This window comes from Suricata suricatta, chromosome 16 (assembly GCF_006229205.1).
Source record: "Suricata suricatta isolate VVHF042 chromosome 16, meerkat_22Aug2017_6uvM2_HiC, whole genome shotgun sequence".
Classification (NCBI taxonomy): domain Eukaryota; kingdom Metazoa; phylum Chordata; class Mammalia; order Carnivora; family Herpestidae; genus Suricata; species Suricata suricatta.
This window is the reverse complement of record NC_043715.1, coordinates 15,837,832-15,848,946: the sequence shown is the minus strand read 5'-3', so window position 1 is coordinate 15,848,946 and position 11,115 is coordinate 15,837,832. Positions and strand designations below refer to the sequence as shown.

Sequence of the window (11,115 nt, the reverse complement as noted above, 5' to 3'; positions counted from 1 at the left end):
CGGCTTCCTGTGGGAGGGGCCTGGCGCGGCGGTTCCGGCCTCCGAGGAGGGGTGTCCCGGCTCCCGCCCGAGCGGGGTGGGCGCCCGTCGGGCCGCGCCTGGGGGTTCTTAGAGCTGGACGCGGAGGCCGGCAGGGGTGCAGCGGCCAGCGGGTCCTGCAGCAAAGGGGAAAGGAGCTTAGGTGCCAGGGATGAAGAGGCGTGACCTTTGTGGAGGGATCGGGACAGGAGGAAGGGGCGACTTGGGACTGAGCTGGAAGGGGGCTCTTGAGAATATGATATGGAGGGAAAGGAGAAATCAGGAAGAGGATGCGGTGTGAACCCCAGCCGAGAGTCTCTTCCTTGTTTCTTCTTTGGAAATGATTGTTACCCGAGACTTTGATTTCGGTCCCATTCAGTTTTTAAACTTCAGGAAGGATCACAGAATCTCGATCATTTTGCTTTCGTCACACCCACTTTGTCCTGGTTGGGTAGGGTTCCACTTCTTGGGAACCTAGCCCTTCAGATCATCTTTCTTTGAGGTTTTCCCAGATCTGATCAACTTCCAGGCTTAAAAAAGGAGTGTGGGAACTTTGCTTTGGCCATAAAATGGCTTTTAGCCTAAACTGTTGACCATGACCTAGCCCAGCATTACCTCAGCAACACTGCAGAAATTTTGGGCAGAGTGTTTTATGGCTTTTCCTCTTTCCTCAGTTTAAATTATTCAGTTTCCCTTACCGTGTGACTGCTTATCTTGACAAACTGTAAGTAGGTAGGGTAACTGAGAGGTCTGTGTTATGTTCCGTAAAATCGTGACCTGGATCATGATTTCGATATTAAATAACCTGTGTTAAAGTTGCTCATCCTCTTTTTCTTCATGCTTACTAAAATTTGCTGAAGTGAAATGAGTATTATGGATGAGATGTAACTAGAGTGACTGTTCAAACTGGACATTCACAGGAGCCAGTCATTTGGGATTACAAGTAGGGGGAAAATGAGTTTGCTTTAACAGTTAAAGGGACGCCTGGGGGCTCAACTGGTTAAACATCCGTCTCTGGCTCAGGTCATGATCTCACAGTTCTGAGTTTGAACCCACATCTGGCTCTCTGCCCTTCCCCTGCTAACACTCTGGCTCTCTCTCTAAAAAATAAGTATTTACAAAATTATTTTTAAAAACCCATGAGTTAAAGTTTTTGAAGTATTTGACAAACATTTAAAAATTAATTTCTGTAGAGGTGCCTGGGTGGCTCAGCCAGTTAAGTGTATGACTTCATCTGAGGTCATGATCTCTCAGTTCATGAGTTCGAGCTCCATCCACGTTGGGCTCTGTGCTTACAGCTCAGAACCTAGAGCCTGCTTTGGATTCTGTGTCTCCCTCTTTCTCTGCCTCTCTCCTGCTCATGCTCTGTCTCCCTCTCAAAAATAAGTAAACATTTAAAAAATTAAAAAAATTAATTTCTGTAGCAGCCTTATGGGTTATGCTGGGAAGGTGTTGTTCCCATGTCATAACGAGCAAACAGATCTAAGAGAGTGGCTTGATTTTTAAAAACAATTTATTGTTTTCTTGTTTCCTTGTCTTTCTTCCTCCTAAATTGCACATCCCTCTAGGGTAGGGTTCATATCTTGTTTGGCTGCTACCCTAGTGCCTGGCATGTTGTGGGCACTTGGTAAATGTTTGGTGATACATGACTTTCTAAATGTCTCACAGCTGTAAGGGAAGGACAAGGCATTTGAACTCAAGACCTAGCTCTTCTCTTAGACTGCCTTGCCGTTTTCTGTCTTCATGGTCCATGTGGAAACGAGAGCCATGGAAAAGACTTGGGTTGGCTTCTTAGTCTCTCTTACTTAATAATGACTTTCTCACTTACAAAGAGCTTATACCAACATCTCATTTAATTTTCACCATGAGCCTGAAGGTCAGTATTGTCCCTGTTCCACAGATAAAGAAACAGGTTTAGTGGAGTCCTTGCTTTAGATTCTAGACCAGCGAATGAATGAAGCAGGGACTGAAGCCCAGCCTTTAGCTTTAGACCTATTCTCTTATTTATAGAAACAATATCAAGTTTTATTTTAAAAGTATTTTTTCAAGTATAAAAAGTACAGTATTTTAAGGGAAAAATAGTATATCTATCACACCAAAGATTGTGAATATAGAATGCAGTTGATGTTTAAAAAACTACTATGCCATAGATGCCTCTTGCTGGGAAAACATTCTTTCATTCATTGACAATATGTAAGTGCTTACTCTGTGCCAGGTACTGTGTTAGAGTTGTTCTGTCCAGTATAGTTGAGGACTAGAGAGATGCTATGAGTATAAAATACACACCAGATTTTGAAGAGTTAGTATGAGAAAAAAGATAAAATATGTCATTGATTTTTTTTAAATGTTTTAACAAGCATACTATTAATATAATATCAATATATGCTACACACAAAAACAATTTTAAGTTTATTGGGTTAAAGACAATAGAATTGAATTAATTTCACCTGTTTCTTTTTACTTTATAAAATGTTTCCCCGTGGTGCACCTGGGTGGCTCAGTCGGTTGAGCGTCTGACTTTTGCTCAGGTCATGATCCCACAGTCCGTGAGTTCAAGCCGTGCATTGGGCTTGCTGCTGCCAGTCTGTCAGCACAGAGCCTGCTTCGGATCCTCTGTCTCCGTCTATCTCTGTACCTCCCCTGCTCTCTCTCTCTCTCAAAAGTAAATTAAAAAAAAAAATCCCCTTAAAAACTGTGTTTTCTTGAAAACTCAAGATTATATTGGACAGTGCTATTCTAAACACTGGGAATATAGTACACAAGAAAAGCAAAAATCTCTCCCCTTGTAAATCTGACATTTTAGTGGGGGAAGAAACAGTAAGCAAAATAACCAAGGAAAGTGCGAGTTATATTGTAAAGAGTGAGGGAAGGGGCCTGTTTGTGGAGCGTAGCGGGGGTTGCAGTTTTCCATGAGGTCTGCAGAGAGAAGCCTTGCTGAGAAGGTGTTGAGTGACGATCTGGAGGAGGTGAGGGCGGGAGCTGTGTGAGCGTTCAGGCAGAGGACAGCAAGTTCAGGAGCCCGAAAACAGCACCGCCTGCAGATTTGTGGGCCCGCTAGGGGGTTAGGGTGGCTGGAGGGATGTGGGCCAGCGGGAGTAGAAGGATGAGGTCAAAGAGGTGTTGGGGGCAATGGGAGAGATGGGCAGGTGTGGAGGACCTTTAGGCCCATCGTAAGGATGATGGCTTTTACTCAGTGAGTTTAGGTCATCGGAGCACAGGAGTAGACACGACATGTCCTGCTTTTTCTCTCCCTCTGGTTATGGTGCAGAGAAAGCGTACAGAGGGCAAGACTGGAAGCAGGGAATCAAGTTGGGAGGCTCTCGCCATGATCCACGTGAAGGAGGACCAGGTGGTAGAATATAAATATGTTTTGAAGTGTAGTCAACAAGGTTTGTGGATATAGAATGTGGAATTATCATTAACTGAAAAGGGAAGACTGTGGGAGGAACAGAGGTTGGGACTCAATTTTGTGGACATTGGTTGTAAAGTGCCTAGTAGAAATCCAGTGCGAAGTGTGCAGGGCAGTTGGGGAATTCTGCAGACAGGCCTGGGCAGAAGAGGCACTTGTGGAAGTGGTTAGCAGGTGCACAGTATTTAGAGTTAAGACACTAGGCGAAGTCGCTTAAGGAGTAGTGTTGATACATATCCAAGAGGAGTGCTTCTGCAGGAAGTTAAACTTTGCAATAAAATTTCAGGTTAGACTATTACACTAGTAAGTATTTTAAACACAGCAAAGCATTGTAGTATATCTTGGTGAACTTGATTTTCTTTCCTTTTCACTTATTGTTTAAAGATCCTTTTGAAAACCACAAGTTCTTTTGTTTTTTTTAAACATAAGGTCCATGTCCCATGTGGGGCTTGAAGTCATGCCCCTAAGATCAAGAATTGCATGCTCTACTGACTGAGCCAGGCAGTAATTTTTTTTTCCCCTTGAGGAGGCTACTCTTCAAAGTGTGCATCTTTGTGGTGCCACTGAAATAATTTTGAGTGCTAATTTCTGGAGTTCTTTCTGGGCTGGTAACCAATTTAGAGACCTCTAAGAATGATGGGAAATATACAGCCTAGAAGGATGGGTTTTTAATGTTTAAATATTAGTCTTACCTGACATGTATTGAACACATAGTTTGTTGGGTACTCTGTTTTATAGATTTAAAATAAACAGAACCGCCCTGAGGTGAAGTGATATGCGTGAGGTCTTGCAGCCGTGAGCTAGAAGAGCTGGGATTTGAATCTTGGTCTTCTGAATTTATATCTCATGCTTTTGTTAGTAAGATATGTGGTGGCGGATACACAAACATAATCTCCCGTTGGAATCACCTTAGAGGGCTGCTTTGGAGTGATTTTGAATCATTTTGGACTATTATAGATTCTGGAATTTCTGAGAGGTAGGAGCAAAAGGGGAGATTATGTTTCCCTTAAAAAGAACTAACAATCTTTTTTAGGAAGTGCCAGGCCTGGGGCACCTAGGTGGCTCAGTCGGTTAAGTGTCCAACTTTGGCTCAGGTCATGATCTTGCGGTTCGTGAGTTCGATCCCTGTGTCAGTCTCTGTGCTGGCAGTTCAGAGCCTGGAGCCTGCTTCGAATTCTTTGTCTCCCTCTCTCTCTGCCCCTCCCCTACTTGCACTCTGTCTTTCTCTCAAAAATAAACATTAACAAAAATTTTAAAAAGTTGTAGTCCCTTACTTTTTCCCACAAGCTTGTAAACGCTCAGTGATTTAAGGCAAGTGTTAATAACTGCTTCTGGGAAAATGCCAGACATTAAGACTAGGTAGTACAGATCGAGGGCAGGTCCCCTTCCACTGGGTCCCTCATGCCTTTTGCTTCCTGTTTTGTTGTGAGATCTGCTTTCCAGTCTCTTTTATTATTAGTTTGTAATTCCACTGTGCTTCTAAAGATATGCCCTCCTCTGTCTTTCCCTCTCTCTTTTTGTGTGCTTGGTCTTTGTACGGATGTCATTCAGCAAAGTTCAGTTCTGTTTGATTGTTTTTCAATATGGGCCTTTGGAGAATGGAAGGTAACTCAGTGCTGGCCACGGGAAAGAGGCCAAGAAAGAAGAATTAGCGTTGGAAATAACTGGAAAAGCATGAGAATGTGAAGGAAAGGAGGAATTTTTTTGAACAGACCCTTCTCTTCCACACTTCTCAAGAAGTGAATACCATGGGTGGATCTATAATTATAAATGAGAAGCTCTGCCTGTTTCTCCAAATGGCTAATTACAATTAAAATCTTGGTGCTGGTGAGTAGTTTTTGCTCTTTTCTGGCTCATCTGCTACATTGAGATCAGTGTTCAGAGGTTTCTTCACTCAAGGCTGGGTCAAGAATTTGTGTAATTGCAGAGCCTAGAATTTTAGCATCAGGAACTAACTTAGCTTGGGGGTAGCACAGTTGGTTAAACATCCAACTTTGGCTCAGATTCCTGGGTTCGAGCCCTGCATCGGGCTCTGTGCTGACAGCTCAGAGCCTGGAGCCTACTTCGGATTCTGTCCCCATCTCTCTCTGCTCATCCCTGGCTTGCACACTCTTTCTCTACTATATATATCTCAAATGCATATGTATATATATATCAAATATATATCTCAAATGTAAATAAACATTTAAAAAAAAGGCTGAGCTTAGCTAGTATTTAATACTTGAAGCACTTACTATGTGCTGGGGGCTATACTGACTGAAGTCATTTAATCCTTACAGTAATCTTATCAGGTAAGTAACATTATTGGCTTCATTTCACAGAGGAAGAATCGAGATTTAGAGAGGGTAAGTAACTTGTCCAGTATCAGTCAAAAGCCCGGGAGTGGTTAAACGTATTTACCTCTACAAGATTGACTGGTCTGAAAGGTTCTATTTGAAGTTGGGTGATAAAAAGGACCAGATATTCCAAGAACCGCCACTTGCTAAGTCAGACGTGTGGTTGCTTTCTTTTGTCAAAAGCTTTTGGAAGATTTATTTTATGGGGGTCTCTCAGAGCAAGAAATCTGAAGTCCCAGAGGGACCCTGTGACATTCATCTTTGTATTTCCAGGGCTTGGCACAGAGTGGGGTCTATACGCATTATTGAAACACTGACCATGCCTCTGGACTGGGCAGGGTGAGTAAAAGGATCTGGAAGAGGCATAGTCAGAGGCTAGCTGCCTTCCTGCAGAAGGTGACCTTGACCATTATGGTCCCCTGGCTTCAAGAATCAACCCATCCTAACAACCCAAATGTTGAGTCGTCTATCACCTGATGAACGGGGAAGCAAAATGTCATATATCCAATATCATATGATTCCATGTATTTGAAATGTCCAGGATATACATTAGAATAGACAAGAGAGTCGGAAAGTAGGACCGGTGGTTGCCAGATGCTCGCTGCAGAGAGGAATGAGGGGTGACTGCTAACGGACATGGAGTTTCTGTTGGGGTGATGGAAATGGTGTGGAATCAGATAGCAGTGATGGTCTCACCACTCTGTTAATGTACTAAAAGCCACCAAACTGTATGCTTTAAAAGGGTGAATTTATTGTATGTGAGTTATAGTTCAACAATAATAAAAATAAAGAGCCACCCAGTCCTGTTTCGAGTGCACTCTCTGTGTTCTGTGGAGGTCAAGTGAAGATGTCCGCGCAGGTGACAGCAGCCACTCTCTTCTCCCATCTTCGGTGCCAGCGCGCCACACGCCATTCAGCTCCCATTGCTGTCGCCAGTAAAGTACATTGAAACCTGTTCTCCCTGCTCTTTTGACCTCAGCGATTTCAAGTATTTTAACCAAAAAGGACTATGATAGATCTTTGTTGTCTTCCTGGAGGTCTCTGGCAACTCTGAGACGGTTGGTGGACCCTTGACATGTTTAATTTTGCTAATGAGAAGAACTAAGCAATTACTACCCTAGCCTAGAGTTTCTTGTCTTTTAACCACTCATGGATTATAGGAAAAAAAAGCTGGCTTTTTATTTATCTATTATGATTTTTTTAAAGATTTTATTTTTAAGTAATCTTTACACCCAATATGGGACTCAAACATCCAACCCCAAGATCAAGAGTCACATGCTCTACGGACTGAGCCAGCCAAGCATCCCTACTTATTTATTTATTTAGAGTTTGTTATTGAAAATGAATGGTGTAAGGGCTTTATTTGTTATCTTCAGGGTGGAGCTGCTAACCCGCTGCAAGCTGGGAGTTCAGGTTGTACCGCAGTCCAACTCTGAGCTGGAGGCCGGCTGCCTCTGGTTGTGAGCCCTACAGCAATACCCAGGCCCCATATGGGGTCTCTGTGCTCCCTGTCACAGTAGGGAAGAGAAGAGATTGGTAGGGAGAAGGGGCCTAGCAAAGGAGAAAAGGAAAGAGAGGTGAAAAGGAGGAGGAGGATCCTAAAGCTTGCCTGGAAGATTGCAGATAGGCTGCCTGCTGTCCTGTCCCAGTGTAGACCTTCTTGCTTCATCCTTTGACTTTTCATTAAAATAGGTAACCTTATTCTCAAATTCTCTAAAGCTAATCATTTGCTTTGTCAGTAGTGGGATCAAAAATTGCTTTGAAACAGAGCATGAAAAATACTCATTTTTAAAAAGTAAGGAGGGGCGCCTGGGTGGCTCAGTCAGTTAAGCGTCAGACTTCGCTCAGGTCATCATCTCACAGTTCGTGGGTTTGGGCCCCGCATCGGGCTCTGTGCTGACAGCTCAGAGCCTGGAGCCTGCCTGCTTTGGATTCTGTGTCTCCCTCTCTCTCTGACCCTCTCCTGTTTGCACAGTCTGTCTCTCAAAAATAAATAAAAATCATTAAAAAAAAAAAAGTAATAAGATAAAGCATAATATGTTTAGGATTCTCTTTTGTATCTGGAATCACAATCAAGAAACAGTTTGAGCAAGACCATGGCCCCTGTGACTACAGGGGCTTATGTTTTGGCGGGAAGTTATTGTGGTCCTGGGGAGCTGGGCCTCCATAGAATGTGTTCTTGGAGGAGGACTTTCAGTTTCAGCTTGATGGCAGCTGAAATTAATATCTTCCAAAGCCTTTGTTGCTAATTGTATTAGTTTCCTGTTCCTTGACTGTGTAACAAATTACCACAAACCTGATGGTTTAAAACAAAGTGAATGTATTTTTTTTTATGTTTTTATTTATTTTTGAGAGAGAAAGACATTGCATGAGTTGGGGAGGGCCAGAGAGAAACAGAGACACAGAATGCGAAGCAAGCCTCAGGCTCCGAGCTGTCAGCAGAGAGCCTGGCGCGGGGCTCGAACTCATGAACCATGAGATCATGACCTGAGCCGAAGTCGGACACTTAACCGACTGAGCCACCAGGCGCCCCTGAATGTATTTCTTGACAGTCTGGAATCCACAAGTTTGAAAATAAGGAGTCAGTATCCACAGGGCTTCATCCCTCTAGGCTGGTGTGGTGTAGGGGGGATGAAGGGAAATTTTCTTTCCTTCTTTCCTTCTTTCCTTCTTTCTTTCTTCCTTCCTTCCTTCCTCCCTTCCTTTCTTCCTTCCTTCTTTCCTTCCTTCCTTTTTTTTTTTTAATGTTTTAATGTTTTATTTATTTTTGAGACAGAGAGAGACAGAGCATGAGCTGGGGAGAGGCAGAGAGAGAGGGAGACACAGAATCGGAAGCACGCTCCAGGCTCTGAGCTGTCAGCACAGAGCCTGATGCGGGGCTTGAACCCACGAACATGAGATCCTGACCTGAGCCGAAGTTGGAGGCTTAGCGGACTGAGCCACCCAGGTGCCCTGGAAATTCTTTCTTTGCCTCTTTTAGTGGCTCCAGGCATTTGTTGGCTTGGAGTTGTAGGATTCTGATTTCTGCTCCGTCTTCACATGGCCTCCTGTCCTGTGTCTGTGTCTTCTCCTCACTGTCTCTTAAAAGGACACTGCACTCACTTTGAATATAAGGTGATCTTATCTTGAGATCTGTAACTTAATTGCATCTGCAAAACTGTGTTTCCAAATAAGGTCACATTCACAGGTTCCAGGGGGTTAGTGCTTAGACAGGCCTTTTTGGGTGCTACAATTCTACCCACTACTCTAATTGAATATAGATGGGATGTTCTTATTAAAATTAAACAAGGACATCATCCTATGACCTGATTTGAAGAGAAGCCTTTTACTTTTCTGAATTTAAATTTTATTTGACCAAAGTAATACATGCAGATAGTTCAAAAAGCCAAATAGCATTACAAGACTTAGGATGCAACAGCAGTTCCTAGCTTCACCCCTCTTTGTTCTTGATTCTTGCTCTATGGAGGCCATGACTTTCAACCTTTCCCCCCCTAGTATTGTGCTTTTTTTTTTTTTTTTTTAAGTAACTCCATGCTCAACATGGGACTTGAACTCATGACCTCAAGATCAAGAGTCACATGTTCTATCGATTGGACCAGCTAGGCACCCCAACCTCTGCCTTTCTGAGTGACATCCTTATCCTGTTATTTCTTAGCTTGTCGGTTTTATTTACTGTCTTTTAACTTACTGAAGGTGAGGATTTAACTCTCTTTCTGGCCGGTATCCACAAACACACATTCTGTCCCAATCTTCTGAGTAGTCCCACATCACAAGTTTTGATTAAATTGTTTATGCTATTATAAATTTTATTCATAGCTGAGCCACATGATTTATTAGGATTACATTTCCTCTCATACAACTTTTGTTACTACTTCCTTATTTCCTGATTTTTTTTATTTGCATAGTTTTCTGTGTTCATATCACTAATAATGCACCAGTTTTTTTAAATGTTTATTTATTTATTTATTTTGAGAGGGAGAGCGAGAGAGAAAGAAAGAAAGAGAATGTGGGGCACCTGAGTGGGTCACCTGGTTAAGCATCTGACTTTGGTTTGATCTCACAGTTTGTGAGTTCAAGCCCCATTTTGGGTTCTCTGCTGTCAGATCAGAACTTGGAACCTGTGAATTCGGTGTCTCCCCCGCTCTTTGTCCTTCCCCTGTTCTCACTCTCTCAAAAAGAAAAAACGAAAAAGGAGTCTTTCAACTCAGAGTCCTTTATAAGAAAGAGAACACATCCCTGTGCACTGGCCAGTGGGGAGGGACAGAGAGAGAGAGAGAGAGAGGGAGAAAGAGAGAATCCCAAAAAGGCTCTGTGCACTCAGCACACGGAGCCCAATCTGGGCTCAAACTTGTGAACTGTGAGATCATGACCTGAGCCGAAATCAAGAGATGCCTGACTGAGCCACTCAGGCACCCCTGCACCAAACACTGTGATAGAACGAAAGTGCTCCTTTTTTTTTTTTTTTTTTTTTGGGTGCAGTCCAATGCATCATGTAGTCTATTTCTTCCATTTTCTTTCTTTCTTTTTGTAAACTCTCCGGTCTGGACTGATTGCTCTCTGGGCTGTTGCATTGTAACACTTTGGGACTTTTTTCATCATTAATCTCGGAATTCCCTTGGTCTTTCCCATGTGAATTCCCACCATCCATCATCTTTCTTCTTTACTTTCCTGGAGCCCATCTTTCTGTAGCTTCCTGAAGCAGCTTTGGGAGGAATTTTTTGAGACTTTACAAATCTGAAAATACCCTGGTTGTTTTTTTTTTTTTTTTTTTGGTTATAGAATTCTAGTTTGAAAATAATTTTTTCTAAAGTCTGAAAGCATCACATTGGCTTCTTGCTTTCAGTATTACTGTCCAGAAGTCTGGTGCTGCTCCCATTCCTCTTGCTTGTAAACGTGACAGCAAGCTGTATACCCTTGTTCTCCTGTTCAGGGATTTCATGGCAGTGCGCATTAGAGTGAATTTCCCCGTTATCCGTTGTTCTGGGCACTCAGCGGGTTCTTTCTGTCTAGAATGTATATACTTCAACTGAAGAAAAAACCTTCTGTAACATTTCTTTGATGATTTCTTTCCCTTTTTTTTTTCTTTCTTTTCTATTTCTGGACTTACTCTAAGTTGGACATTGAACATTTTAAATAAATCCACTATTTTAAAAAATTGTTTTGCTCTTATTCTTTTCTTTTTCTTTTGGTTCTACTTTTTAGCATGTGTCTTCACTTGACCAGCGTTGTCTAGCACTGTCCTTTCTAAGAGCAGTTTCTTACTAGGTAAGTCAGTCGTCCAGCCAGCGTGCCCGCTGCCCTGCCTCCCTGCCTGCCCGCCTGCCTGCCCTCCCGCCTGCTACCCTGCCCGCC

General features: G+C 42.9%; 1 protein-coding gene across 2 annotated transcripts in view; it reads left to right on the top strand.

The window, feature by feature from the left end:
• The first annotated feature begins 5,575 nt into the window (after positions 1–5,575).
• Positions 5,576–11,115, top strand: part of WWP2 (WW domain containing E3 ubiquitin protein ligase 2) — a 138,249-nt gene continuing 132,709 nt past the window's right edge. Inside the window, exons 1-2 of one of the 2 annotated variants that reach the window (XM_029924157.1) lie at positions 5,576–6,102; positions 10,966–11,028. The gene's annotated coding sequence lies outside the window, so the exon portion shown is untranslated. Of the gene's footprint in view, positions 6,103–10,965; positions 11,029–11,115 lie in introns of those variants that run through there. The other variant, XM_029924155.1, reaches the window with a different exon arrangement.